Below are 15,415 nucleotides of genomic sequence, written 5' to 3'. Positions count from 1 at the left end.
TTTGATGACTAAACTTAGATCGTTTCTTGAACTACTCCTTCATTCACACCCTCTTCTTCCTTTTTGGTTTCGCATGTCTTTCCACTTCCAAAGCACAAGCAATTACAATCGCTAAACAAGCTGCTTCAGTGGATATGTTTACGCGATCAAACTCAAAATTGAACTGAAGTTTGTGCAAACAGTTGAACCGTATATGGCCGAGTGTTGGCACAAACACAGTGTTTGCACAAACATGATGTTTGCAAAAACCGTAGAGCGTCTATGGGCCATGGATAAGATGCATGGAAAATAATGTAGTATCGACTAAACGAGCACATAGTACCATAATTTTCTAAACAACTAAACGTGAAAGGTAAACACTAAATTTAGCAAGTAATTTATTAAAATTGGCAGGTCACTTGCTGCAACTGAGAAGCTTCGATGTACGGTAGTCCTCAGCTAGTCTCTTCGTCTTGACGTAGCAATTTTCTGTTTTAATACTTTCCTTCAGTTACAGTCTCCTTCGCTCCCTTCCTCTCTTTCCTTCTACCATACCTTATAGCACGCCCCTGATAATACAGTTCCTCCTCAGCCAATGTCCCAACCAGTTCCTCTTCCTCCTCTTAATTACATTTAAAAAAATTTCTTCTCCCCCCCCCCCCCCCGTTGCTACTATTTTTAACACCTCATTCATTTTCAGTTCAATCCAGTTAATTCCCTCCTTTTTATCATGCCCACGTTTCGAAAGCCTCCATTATTTTCATCACTTTTGCGTAATATCCATGTTTCTGCCCCATAGATTACATATTAAAATGAGTAAAACAAAATCTCAATATTTAGTTGAAAGTTTGTTCAATACAAAGATTAGCTAATCGTGGTTGAAAAGAAAAATCTGACGTCTTTAGAGTCTTGCAATCCATGATGTTTCACTAATCTGTGTCGTCTTGATTTTCTTTCATGCGTTCATAAGTCTCAGTGGTAGCTTGTTTCAGAATCCTGTGGTACTTCTGCAACAAGTTTTGTACAAGCTGTTTGGCTACGCGCATATAATTTGAAGTACTCACTAATTACCTTTATGAAAATTGTACAGGCTGTTTGGCTACGCGCATATAATTTGAAATACTCCTAATTACCTTTATAAAAATTGTTGTAGAAGCATCGCAGAATTCTGAAACATTGATATTTGGATAGGGCACATACTAGTTCCTAAGTGAAGTCTTGAACCGACTATTGTAGGTAGGTCCCATAGTTTTGGACCTATGGACCTTTAAAGTTCATTTTTTCATGTTTTCGGCAGCCTATAACTCCGAAAGGAAGCATTTGTGCGTCCAGGTTGGTCTATACCTTTTGTCTTATCTTTGTGTCAGGAATCACTTCCCAAACGTTGTCCATGTTGTTTTGAAACATTCTGTATATATAAAGTTTACGAAACGTGATTTATCTTATAAGTCTTGAAGCGTGGGCACCCATTAAAAGAAAATAAAGGTAATCGCCTATGTTGTACACAGGGCCGGCTCGTCCATATAGATAACCTAGGCGACTGCCAGGTAGTCAATGGAAACTTAAGGTCTGAAACCCTACTTTAAGAAGTATCTCTTCGCATTCCTACGCATGTAGCACAAATACCCACCTCTTTCACTTTTTCCACCCTAGACTGTCGATTATTCAATGGTCCTTCTTTCACAGAGCGCCAAATTTATATAATCAGATAACAACTAACGTGGACATTTTTTATGCTACTCGGCTTTTGACAGATACACAAATTCAAAATAACTAAAAATGAGCTAAGAAACTTCATCTTTGCTTTGTCCTTTTTTATTATTTTATTTTTTTATTGTTAATACCTATTTGTTATGTTTCCCTGTGTAAATGGCATTCGTTATGCTGTATCTAAGTACCTGTTAAACAAATAAATGAAATAAAAAACAATTATTCAGTTTGGGAACTCTACGAAGAGAATGAGCATCTACGAAGAATCAAAAGTGATTATAAAAGACATACTCATTACCTGGAGAAAAGTATAGAAAATGAATTAAGCCAATTGTTAGCTAGTTCCATAAATAGAGAAATCTTGCCCTCAGTTCAGAAAGCTAAATATATTTCCATCATATTGGACTACACTCCAAACGTTAGTCACACAGAGCAAATGACTATGATTATTAAATTCGTGTTAATAATTTCCTCTTCTGAGGTAACGTCAAAAAACGACTCTGAATTTAATCAAGTTCTGGTAAAAGAGCACTTTTTGGGATTTATGCTCCTTCAAAAAACTGCCGGACCGTCTATGACTGAGGTAATTCTTGAAAAGTTACTTGTGGAGAATATTCAAGGGCAAGGTTACGACAATGGCAGTAATATGAAAGGAAAGGAAAGTGGTGTTCAGAAAAGGAGTTTGGATATTAGTCCACGTGCATTCTATGTTCCATCTTGCTGGCATACTCTAAACCTCGTGGTCAATCAAACAGCTTCATGCTGCTTGGAAGTAACCATCTTTTTTTTTTTTTTTTTTTTTTTTATGTGGTTCAACGAATTTATGTGTTCTTTTCTGCATCGACACGTTGATGGGAGATTTAAAACAGTCACGTGCCATCTTTGACTGTAAAGCTCCTGAGTGATACACGATGGTCCAGTCAAATTGATTCACTTACGCCTCTGCGTTATCAGTTGTCAAGTATATGTAATGCTTTAGAAGAAGTATCTGAAGATACCTCTTTTACCGGCTCCAGTGGCATTAGAACAAAGGCAGAAGCACTTGAGTTAGTAAAAAAACCTCTCAGACTTCAAATTTGTAGTTGCTCTTGTCACATGGAACAACATTTTGTTTCAAGTCAATTTAGAAAGTAATTATACTACAAGAAAAGAATTTGTCTCTCAAAAGAGCAGTTAGTCATCTGAAAAGAACAGTATTTAATCAGCGCTAGTAGTGATTTGGAATCCGAAAGAACTCTGGATGATGCTCGTGAGTACCAGAAGTTGGAATAGAACTTTTTTTTTTTTTTTTATTTTAGAAAGAGAAGATCTGCATTCAAAATAAGAAGACAATATTTGACTATGAATCAATAGATGGATTTGCAAATATAGCTGATCCCGCGGAAAATTTCAGGATTCATTTTTATTTTGCTGTTTTAGACACGGCTATGAATGCAGTCAAAGAAAGATTTTTCCAGTTAAATGATGTAGGTGTTATCTTCGGATTTTTGTACAACATTCATGATCTCAAAAACAAAAACGTAGCAGAGATCAAACTGTTGTGTTAAAACTTGGAAAAGGCCTAACAGTTGAAAATAAAGAAGGTGTGAAGGAATGTGATATTGACACTTGGGACTTGTTCTGAGCTCAGAAAAATTTGTCATCATCTTAAGATTCAGTATCTATCCCTGAAGTCCTAAGCTATATTTACCAACATGGTCTTGAAAATGGATTTCCTAACGTAAGTGTAGCTCTTCGTGTTTTGCTTACGTTGCTAGTGTCCGTGGCTAATGTAGAACTAAGATTTTCCAAATGCAAACTTATTGAAATGTATCTTCGTTCTACAATGTGCCAAGAAAGGCTAGTAGGTCTAGCCACAGTTTCTATTAATTATGACTTACCAAGACATATAGTCCTGACAGTCCTAGTGAAAGAGTTTGCAAGTATAAAAGCAGGGAAAGTACCGCAAAGATTATAAATGCTATTGCTCAATTTATCTCAAACGGTAAGTAGGAGACTTACATAAATATTAAAATGTACTATCCCAACATCACGAACTTCATTTTCTTTTTTTTTTTTTTTTTTTTTTTTTTTTTTTTTTTTTTACATTGGTGCAAACAGAATTGATTTTTCTGTGATATTTGTTGAATGTAGATAAAGGTACTCCAATCAAAAGTTATATGTAAGTATAAAATTTCTATTACTAGTTTAGGCCAATCATTAACTTATAAATTGTTCAAAACACAAAGCTGCTTATAGTATACCTCTTAACTTTTGATTTTCTTAAACAGGCAAAAATTAAATTTTTGGACACATTGCCGACACTAATCACGTTTCCTATGGAATCTTCTAAAAAAGAATTAAAATAATCTTTTGTTTTATATTTACAGTGGACATCAACATGGTTTATAATACAATAAAACTTTAATTTCCTGTTGACCTGTGATTATATTAGTAAAATTTCGTTCCAAATCTCACAGCAATAAAAATGTTTTTAAAAAATAATTGGCTCACAGATTACTTATTGAGAGTGAGTTTTGTTTTATTTAATGCTTAAACAAATGATAACAATGTGATGATGTGGTGAAAATGTCAGGGGTGACAAAGCCTTACGTTGGTTTGGCTTTGGGGGAAGAGATTGTGGGGGCGCAGACATGTTTTTCGCCTAGGGTATAAAATATCCTAGAGCCGCCCCTGGTTGTACACTATCATCATATTTACACGAAGGTAATCTATATTAGGTCTACATTTAGAAACATACATTGTATTTCCGTTACTATTGGTGCATTGTAAAATTTATTATCCCTTATATCCAGAGTAAAATTTACTTATGAAAAGCATAAGATTTCTTAAAAGCAAGAGTTGCAACACTCTTGCAAGCAAGACTGAGACTAAGACCAAGGGTTCCAGTGCAAGACCAAGACCAAGACTGGATGTGCAAGACCAAAACTAAGACCAAGATCATCTGGATCTTGGTCTTGGTCTTGCATTTCCTCATCACTAATTGAAAATGATGGAGGATACTTTGAATATATTTAGGTAGCCTTTCAAATGCATTTTTGGCAAGTGATTTATGACCCACTCTTTACCAGCGACGGCTCTATAATATAATCACAGAGTCAGGTGCCTTCCCAATTAATACGAAGAAAAATATTTAAAAAGAAACCAGAATTATAGACAGTTATTCCTGCATATGGAATGAAGAACGATCGAACAAAAGTTTTAGTTGTTTCAATATGGAGTTTGCAACCCTGATTTAATATCCATGAAAGATTGATAACAGCGTAAGCCACGATAGGCTATATGATGTTACCCTCTATTGATATGTTTTGGCTTGGCTCTTTCTAGCGTTTGCCTGCCTTACAGAACAGCCCTTTAAACGCCTGATCTTACCTATAACCAGTGGTGTATTTAAGGTGGCTTCCGGGCTTAACTCCCTTAAATTTTATTTATTATTTTAAAGTAAATAAAATATCTTGCAGAATTGTCACATTTCCAGAAATAAAATTAGCAAAGCTCCTCCCAAAACAAAATCGTAAATACGTCACTGCCTACAATATAATCATACTTTTAACGTGACTGGAAAGAAACTTGTTTTCTACCTCTTTTGGGCAAGCGAAGGAGAAGGAAATGTGTTTACTTAACTATTTTTTTTTTCGTAAGCATTTGGGAACAAATGAATATATTTTAAATTGATTTACCTCTGAAATGTCACTGTGAATGCAAGTATCCGAAACCACAGACAAATATGTAAGTGTTATCATTCAAATAAATATTTATAAAGTAGTACCAACAAGAAGAGGTAGTCAATTGCCAAGTCTTGCAGGGTAAGTTTTAGACGAGGAACACTCACGGAGGGCTTAGTACATCTTTCCTTCGCTAGGAGCAAAGTGCTGAAAATGGATGGACAAGTAAATCACTCCTTTTCTTTAGAAACAGCGAAATCGAATGCATACTTGAATTTCAATGCATCATGAAAATATTATGGTTCCTCTGTTTTATAAGTTAATAAATATTATACGGTAAATGAAGCCAGTCAAGTTTTAACTATTACTTACATTAACCATTACTTTGTATTGGTTTCAAATTATAGTGTTAAAAATATGTATGTTAATGGGTATATGGTCAACTGACTTTTACAGAATTCATTGAGAAATTCAGTTTAAAAAAAGTAGGTTGAATAGTTGGCAACATGAATTATTTTTCATTTTTCGAACAAGTTTAATTGTTTGTGCTAACTACAGTATGAAAAATTAAGTATATAGTATCGTATATAAGATCATGCTGAATATATGTCAAAACAATAAATATTTTATAATTAAATTGATGTAATTTGAAACTATTATTAATTCTTAAAATCTAACTTCAGTCTTATTTTCGTTCATAAAATATGTGCTAATTTAACATTATGTGTATACTTTAAATTCTACGCATACTGTATGTTAACATACACACTTTCGCCAAACAATGCAAATATCAAAAACATATAATTATTTTGTGTCATCATGTTTGAATCGAGGTTAGGAAAATTTGGTTGATTAAAATCTTTCAAAATCTAAAACACAGATAGGTAAAAATTGGCCCAAGTGCTAAAACCGTATCTCCAAAATGTCAGCACTTTTGGTCGTATAAAAACTTAAGTTTATTTATAAAAAAAATACCAAAAGTCAAATAAAAAAGGCTGTTACAAATAAAAAAAATAAACTTAAAAATTATAATACTACCTAAACCAGCAATAATAAAAAATACAACCATCTACTATCTCTAAAAATGCAAACCTCCGATGCTTAGGCTAAACATCTTCCATCAAACAATCAAGGTATGTGTTACAACCAATAAACTGTGCTCACACAATTCGTGTACATAATTTACACACAAAATAATTTCATACTGTGTTCACATTACATAACAACATATAACACACCAAATTAATAAATTATCTAAACACACATGGTTAAACTCAACATCATCTTTATCATTTTTAATTGGGCTCTAATTGGCCCTTAACCAATACAACCAGAGGTAAATCATTCCCATTACCCCTTACAATATATATGCGTTAAATGTATCATTAAATTAAGGTTATTTAATGCTAACTAAAACAATCTAAAAAAATTCTAAATGCTCTACATAATTTAGTCAATATTCAATTTAAAACAAAACAACCCAAATTAACGCCTTTGGCGTGGGAGGCCCGGGTTCGATTCCCGGCGGGAGCTCATGTGGTTCGGATTCCACGTTAATCAGTAGGTCCACGTCTCATATAGCCTTGCTGCTGAAAGGGACGCTAAACTAAAATCAACTCCAACACAAATTAACAATATGATAATGCAATGGCAAATACATTATTTTCCTGTAATATTTCTGCCTCAGATCAGAATTTAAAGAATGTATTTAACCCCTTTGTGAGCAGTGGAAAGCATAGGTCCCGTCAAGGGAACCTAGATATGCTCTTATTTGCTGCACTATAGTGCGTCCAGTAAGAGAACGTCTCTGACAGCTCGCAGTGACATTGCCACTACTCGCGTGTCAAGGTTTTTTTTGGTGCAACTGTAGTGGCAATTTAATTAATGGTATAAGACAGAGTGATCGTGGTTGGTAACACTGGTATCAAAGTAGGGGCTGCAATGTCCCACCGCATATGGTAAGAAACGTCAGAGACCATCTCTTGTTGGCCGTGCTAGGAAGCGATGTACCCATTAGTCATAAGTCTTTTCACTATGGAAATGGTAATTGCAGAAGAGAAATGATTTTGTTCCTGTGTTTTGAGTGTCTGCTAGGGAGCTTAGAGGAGGTATCGTCCGATCCCTTGTAGAAAAATTCGCCCTCGAAAGGGTTAAGGTGAAAAATCACTTGAGGGCGCAAAGCCAGAGGAAAAGCCGGGTTTGCCGCCACTCCTGACATTACTTCCCTATTGCAGAAGTGGGGCCGTCACTGTACTGTACATAAATAGCGGAGACCGTTCCATTTGTCTTAAATCAACGAAGAAAGAAAAAAAAAGAAAGAAAGCTGCCATCAAGGTATAAAATGAAGCGTTTGAAACATGCTTGTTCAAATAATAGTATAACTATTACATATCGTTCATGACATCAAATTAAGAAGCTGCGTTAATTGATTAAGTAACAAGATGTTGGAATAGGAAACGATACGTTTTACTGTGACGTAGATATTACGTTATATCTTACAGTGAGGCTTATCTCCAATGTCAAAGTTCAATGACATAGTGCAGCTTCCACTTCTTTTTTATCAGCTTGTTCAGTTCTGGAGAATCAGTGCCAGAAGTTGTGAGCATTGATTATCAGTGCGGTGTGATTTTTCCTAAAGCATTGAATACATTTGAGTATTTTGTGTAACGCAAAACGGAAAGAAATGGAGAACAAGATTGCGATTGTTTTTGCAGACAATGAAAGGAATTTGATTAGGATTCTGGTTGTTAAAAGACTAGGTCATTAGGTTGATAATTTTGATTGGATATCCAAAAATACTTTCTTAAATGGATATCGAAAATTCTCCTCATTATTTGTGGTGAACAAACCAGAAAAAAATTTTTGCTCTCATTCTTAAATCATTATACTTTTCATTAAGGAATTCCTTCGACAACCTCTCTTTATGCTACTTTTATACAATTTTCTTCTAATCAAAAAGTTGCAAAGAGAACTATCGTATTGGTGTAGAGTTACACTATACCAGGGGCGTCATTTAGGGAGGGCAGGAGGGGCAATTGCCCCCCCCCAAGAGTTTGCGGATTACATATACTTTAATAGATTGCCTACTAATATACTAGTACAAAACGTGAAAGTCTATGTCGGTGGTGCTTTTGCCCCCCTCAAGCGAAGTCTGAAATGACGCCCCTGCACTATACACATTTTTTAGTCAGAATTCCGGAACGAATTGATTGTAGCCTTTCTGAAATCTTGATTAAGTTTTCTCTGGATTACGTAATTAAAATGGCCATTCGTGCCGAAGTTGACACAATAACTATGCAAAATTTAAAAATCCTGCTAAAATTTGATGTTGGCTTCAGCAAAATTCCTGCAAAGTTTAACCAGAATCTGTTATATCACTGTTTTCCGAAGATTTCATAATATAAATAAATTGTATCAGTACATGTATGTATGTATGTGTGAGTTGATGTGGCTACGGAGATATGATCCTATTCAAGTACAAAGCACTGATATTTCCTATACAAAGTACTGATATAGCTAAAAAGCTTAATTCTTTCGGAACAAATAATCCAGAATCGAGAGTAATCGCCGTTATTGCCACAAAATAGGCGTCAGAAAGTGATTCATATGAACTCACTGACAGAGCCGTAGCCTCGGGGGGCCAAGCGGAGCAGTGGCCCCGGGCGCTGATAGCAAGAGGGCACTGAAAGAGCAAGAAGAGAGAAAAAGTGTTGGAAGTGAGTAAACGACGCGTCGCCCCGAAAAATTATTGGCGCCCTGTTAAATCAATATTGTCGGTTTCAAAGAATTAGATTTGTTAAAAATGCACTTGCTCGCTACGTTCGCAATCCAAAAGTTTCAATAATATTCAAAACAAGTTTTTACTTATTACTTAAAGAAAGTTAATATATAGTCTACGATTTCTTAATGACGATGTGATATACATGCCGCCAAGCAATAACTTATAGTGTACGCAGGAACGGTTTGAAAACCGTACGCAGAAACGGTCAAAATTTGAAATACGTGTTCGGCGTTTTGATGATACTGAGTTTGGTTAGTTAATCCCGCTTTTCTACCCAATCAGCTTAATCACGGCGACGAGAATGAAGGTATGAACATGAGAGAGGTAAAGAGACACGCAAGGTGCTATTTGCGCGTTAATATTAAAAATGAAAGTAAACAAGAATAATAATATTATTTTCGAACTTCAAGCAGTTGTAGAATAGGACCATAACGGGACAGAACTTAACATATTTAGTCTTTTTCAAAGACTGATCACTTCCAGTGATTGGTTTTTTTTTTTTTTATTCCATTGGCATATGAAATGCTTTTCAATTTGAAGGAATTTATTGGAATCATTTCTCCATCAACTAGTTGTATTACCAGGATTTTTTGTGCATGAGTTAGTATTCTGCTGTAATTACATGTATGTTCGAGAGAACTATCGGGTATATTACGTTGTTTCGTATAACCAATATAAGCTGGACGTAATACATCACAAGTTTTAATTTCTAGTATCAAAGTCATCAGATGGATTAGAACTGACTATAACCCAACGTTGACTGATCGAAGGGAAAGAAAGAACTTATGTAGCAAACGAGGTTTTCATTAACAACAGTCCGAACTAGTTTCTAACTTATATTCAGAAAACCGTAATACTTATTGTGCATAGGAAGGAAAAAGGGGGAGGAGAGAAAATGCATTAAATAAGCAAATAAATTTATTAACTCAAAGAAAGGGACAAAGGAAGTGTTCTGGCCTCCAACTCCGAGATCACATCGGTCCTTAAGATAAGACTACGAATTGGAAAGGATTCGGCCCTGGCCTCAGGAAAAGTACCATCCCGGCATACACCTGAAGGGAATGAGGAAAACCTCACTCAGAATGGGCGGTCTGAGCAGGGGTCGTTCCCATGCTCGAATTATCCAAATGTCACATTGTAGGCAGACGCGTATATTTTGTTCTAGTATTCTATTTTAAGAACAGGAATTGTTCCATATTAGGAGCGGGATGTGCCTAATATGGGAAATTGAGTTTCTTTCAATTTTGTAATCTTGTATGTAACGGAATATTTACATATATGCTATATGAAATAAGGACAAAATCGCCGGAGTCGTTTGTGACCAAGTCCAGAAACTCACTCACAGGAATAGACTACTGCTTGTGGATTTACTCAGGAAAAATGGCTTCTGCCATATTTTAGATAATGAAACATATTATTTGTGATATATAAATATGAACAAAAATAGTTTTTGTAAACAATGTCCGAAAAGAATCTATACTTTCCGAATTTTTCCCGAAAATTACCATATTTGTACAGTATCATATTATAAGGACCTTAGTGAAATATTGATTTATGAAAGATAAACAAAGTCATTACAACAGCTTTTGAAAAGATCGCAATTTTCGATTTTTACCCTCTGGTGATCTACCCTTAATTTAAGGGCAGAAACTAATAAATAATAATAATAAATTAGAGATACTTATGAAAACCTTAATGGGGCCGCGGTGACTCACTGGTAGAGAGTTCACCTCTAGTACATGTGATTCCAGCTTACGCCAAGTGAACTTTGTGGTGGACAAACACTGTGTGTGTGGAAACACTCGCTTCTTTCCACTTTCTTCATTCCACCATTTCATTCATTTCTCATCATCATGGTCTTCTCTATCCTAGTCGGCATAACCGTGGGACATAAACTCAAAGATTTCATTTATAAAAGCTTTAAGTTTAAAATGTGATCTGGAAACCTTAAACGATGTGGCCTCTAATCGAGTCAGGGTGAACGAACTGATAGGTTGATATCCAAAAATTCTTTTTTCGGTATGTAGGGGCCATGTAATTTTTTTTCGGTATAGAGGAGCCATGTAAATTCCTTTTTTCGGTACGTAAGGGGCATGTAAATTTCTTTTTCGATATGTAGGGGCTACGTAAATTTCTTTTCCGGTATGTAGTGGCCATGTAAATTCGTTGAAATAACGAATTTGATTTTTTTGTCACGATCACTATACCTTTTTCTTTATGCTAGGTCTCTTGAAAGTAAAAATTCTTGATATTACATCATACAGCACCTTGGAATTAAAATTTTAATTCTCATTCTATTTCGTATTTTAATAGGCGTTAACATGCAGGAAGGCAAACAAACAACTATGCCAGAAGGTGAGCACATGCTGTGTTATCTCTAATAGGTACTTCTGAAAGAATGTAAATAATTCTTATGCATACAAAAAGAGAACCGAATATCAACAGCAGCTTCGATACAAGAGGAATATCTTGCTACAGTATATAATAAATAAAATTAACACGTCCTTTGAAATGAAAGAGCATTGTCAAATGGGAAGAGATAATAACAAGTTTGTAAAGTAATTTTGTAACTATTACATTGACCTAATTTCAAAATTTTGTAGCAGTTTTTATAATTTGACTTTTCGCGTGAGAAAACAGAAAAGAAAACCACCATAGCATTTCAAAACTAACCAATAACACATCTGGACCGACGATTTACAAATATTACTATAGGGAAAATCAATAGCTTAAATTTATAGAATAAGGTTTATTTTTATTTACTCAGCAATTTGAAGAACGGGAGGCACTCTTTCACTGCAAACAGGTCATGCACGTTTTGTTGACTAAGAAATTAAATACAATTTAGAACAGAGTTATTCTTTGTTTCTGCTCCAATCGCGAAAAGGCAGTGTTTATTTAACGATGGATAGATCGATAATGCTATTAGAGCATATTGTGCTTCATTCACTTCATTATAGTAGTTCAACTCAACCCTGAGTTTTCAATTGGTTTCAACGGGCTGCTAGGACCAGGATCTACAGAAATATTATAGTTTGTAAGGAACAAGCCATGCCGCTTTATGTTGTGGTAGCGCTATAAGAATTATACGAGGATGGATAAAAAAATTACAAAGCTGAGAAAAAATGTATTAGCAAGAGAGAAAAAATACAACTGGGATAGAAAAACACTGCATATATGCCGACTACTTTTCCGCGTAATCACGAAATAGATTCAGGTATTTATTAGAACGCAGGACCAACTTTTGTAACCCGGCTTGGTAGAAATCACGTCTCTGCCCATTTAGCCAATTCTCAGCAGTTGTTTCCACATCATATTCTGAAACACACCTTGTTCCAGACGGATGCTCTTTCAATGCAGCGAAAATGAAATGGTCACTGACAGTCAAATCAGGGCCATAGGGCGGGTGGCTCCACTTGAACTGTTGCAGCAGTGCTTCAGTTTGGCTAGCAATAGGGGGTCTGGCATTGTCATGCAGAAGGATGATTCCTTCATTCATCATGCCAGGGCGTTTTCGTTGGATGTCAAGTTGGTCAACATTGCACAATAACGATTGGTAGTTACGGAATGACAACACTCAGATACTCGACTAGGATCACAGCCCATGAACTCTAATTTTACCAGTAGAGGATGTAACCTTACACTTCTTTCTCGTTGATGATACAGCGTGTTTCCATTCCATACTGTGTTTTTTGCTTGTTGCGACGAAATAATGAAGCCAGGTTTCGTCCCCAGTAACGATGTGATTAAGGAAATTCTGGACTTCAGCGTGGTACCACTCCAAAAACGTGAGACTGCATGTTATTTGTCTGTCTTTCTGCTCCTGGGATAACACATGGCACACATATGACACGATAGCTGAACGGTTGTATAGTTCAATCCTAGCTCTGATGCAATTGCACGAACAGTTACCCTTCGATCATTTTGAATGATTCTTTCACTCCTCCGTGTTGATGTCCATCTTCAGGCCCGGGCAGATCCAGGTTGCTAAGGCAGCGATCGCCACTCACACAGGGGCCAAGTCAAAAGGGGGTCAAATGAAAATTTTTATAAAGAGAGATCCGGATGTATAATGTACGGTATGCTTTAAGATAATAGTGTACTTTTATTGTGGGAAAACAGTGGGTAGTTGGGGTAATGGTGGTTGGGAGAAATTGAGATTTCGAGGTCAACACAATATGTCAGCCGCCGGGGCCAATTAGTAGCTAGTCCGACTCTGCCTGTCTTTGCTGAACTTGGACGACCACTCTCTATCTTATTGCAGTTTTCCACTTCCTCTCTGTCCGCTTGAAAAATACGACACCATTTCTCCACATGTTGTATGCTCATTGTTTCTTCACTATACACTTCCACGATCTGACTGAATGTCCGATGGCAATACTTTCTTCGCTTACAAGAAACGAATCAAGGCTTGCAACTCAAGCTAGAACAATTGTCCAGACGTCTTACCATTTCATTCGTTCTCACGCACCTGCGTTCTTACAATACCCGCACAGCAGCTGATAGATAACTAGCACTATTTGTCTCCACTCTCGGGAAACAATGTTCCCTCCACAATGCCTGCTGTTCCAATACTGATGCTTGTAATCTTTGTTTTTTAATCCATCCTCATATGAAGGTCTACTTACTTGAAATCTATCTGACTGAGTAAAAAAAATTAAATATATTATGTGAAATTTCACTTTGTTCGTCACTAAGGCTCGTCTTTTCAACTTAGTTGGTTAATACAGATTTACTACGAAGTTTTATATCAGTTATAATTATCTACTGTGGCAGACGATGGTAGAAAATATTCGTAGACCACACTATATATTCTCAGTCCGCTACAGTCCAGTCAATAGCTATATTGTTGAGCCCACAGGAAAGATGCAGCTTTATGTGCTGTAGTGATAAGTAGCCTTCTTCTTGATACTTGAACTGTTCATTGCATGAAGTTTCTTTCTCAACGTTCTTTCGGAAATTGTTGGGACGGAAATGCATTCACAGTATACAACAACTTCTGTCAAGTTTCAAATGAATGCTCTTTGACCAGTCGCGAAATTCTTCAGTAAATCCTTCAGGTTAGAGTTTCTTTACGACCATAGTCCTGACACTATATTCCGTTCACATGAAAATTAGACCTTTGCTTGTAGACACATTGGATAATTCTTTTCATACATTAACAAATTTGACAACTTTATTTACAGTATTGTGCAGTCACAGATATGTGTGCATTCACACAAGTTAAAACCACATCTCCGCCATGTGCAGTAGGGCGGAGCGAAAAATCACTTTTTTATATATCGAAGACGCAATAGTGCGGAAAAGTTGTCAATTGATATTGATAAAATACTGTAAAAATTTCGTTTCTGAAATCAAATATCCTCCGGTGGCGAATCGCCAAAAAATATTTTGTGCCTTTATAGGGTATGCAAACCCGCCGTACACATAACTTTTTTGTGTTTCTACAATAAATGAACAAATTATTACCTATATTTCTTAACGTAAGCAGTCTATAAAATTGAAGAAATAATTTCTAGATGATTTAGGCAGATTTGGAACCATAAAATAGCCCATTTTAGCAAAACAAAATACAGCATATCATATACTCTACTTGTAGTTTCTTATAAGGTTCTAGCATTAAATTAATATGCCGATAAATTATGTTCATTGTTCATTATAATTTTTCCTTCAACACTCTTTTTAATTTAAAAATTCTCGTACTGCTTTATAGAGTTTAACTTCCTCCCCTGAATAAGAATTCAATTTGGACTAGTCCAATTGATAGTAGCAGTATTTAAAAAAACAACGTTAGTATTCGATAACTTTGTTTGGGTGTGGAAGACGATCTTTTCAAGGTAATTTTGCGGTGTTAACATTGCGTTTTAGTGTTTACTTCGTGCGTAGTTGGTACGTGTATAAACAGTTTGTTTTTGTACTGTAAATTAAACTTTATGTAATGTGTGTGAAATCTGTATTTTATATCAATATTGAAACTAACCATGCCGAAGATAAGAACAAGATTAAGAACGACTCACCCTGTGCTTGGACATCCAGCTGAACTTTCAGGTGTGTAGTTGCCCACAAAATTAGATGTAATGAAGCATTATTTTTAATTGGTAGAGCTGGAAAAGTGTGAGAAAGGGTATGATCGATCTGTAAAGAAGTTAGCGAGAGACGTTGCTCAATGTGTGAAATCTGTTTAGGGCAAAGCTTCCATCCCTACTTTGTCGTTAGAACGTGTAGTTCAGTTTCTACTTGCTTTGCACGGAAAGTACATAAGAAATTTGTTAAATCTGAG

This window comes from Thermobia domestica, chromosome 9, assembly GCF_964235325.1.
Source record: "Thermobia domestica chromosome 9, izTheDome1.hap1.1, whole genome shotgun sequence".
NCBI lineage: Eukaryota > Metazoa > Arthropoda > Insecta > Zygentoma > Lepismatidae > Thermobia > Thermobia domestica.
This window is presented reverse-complemented; position numbering follows the sequence as displayed.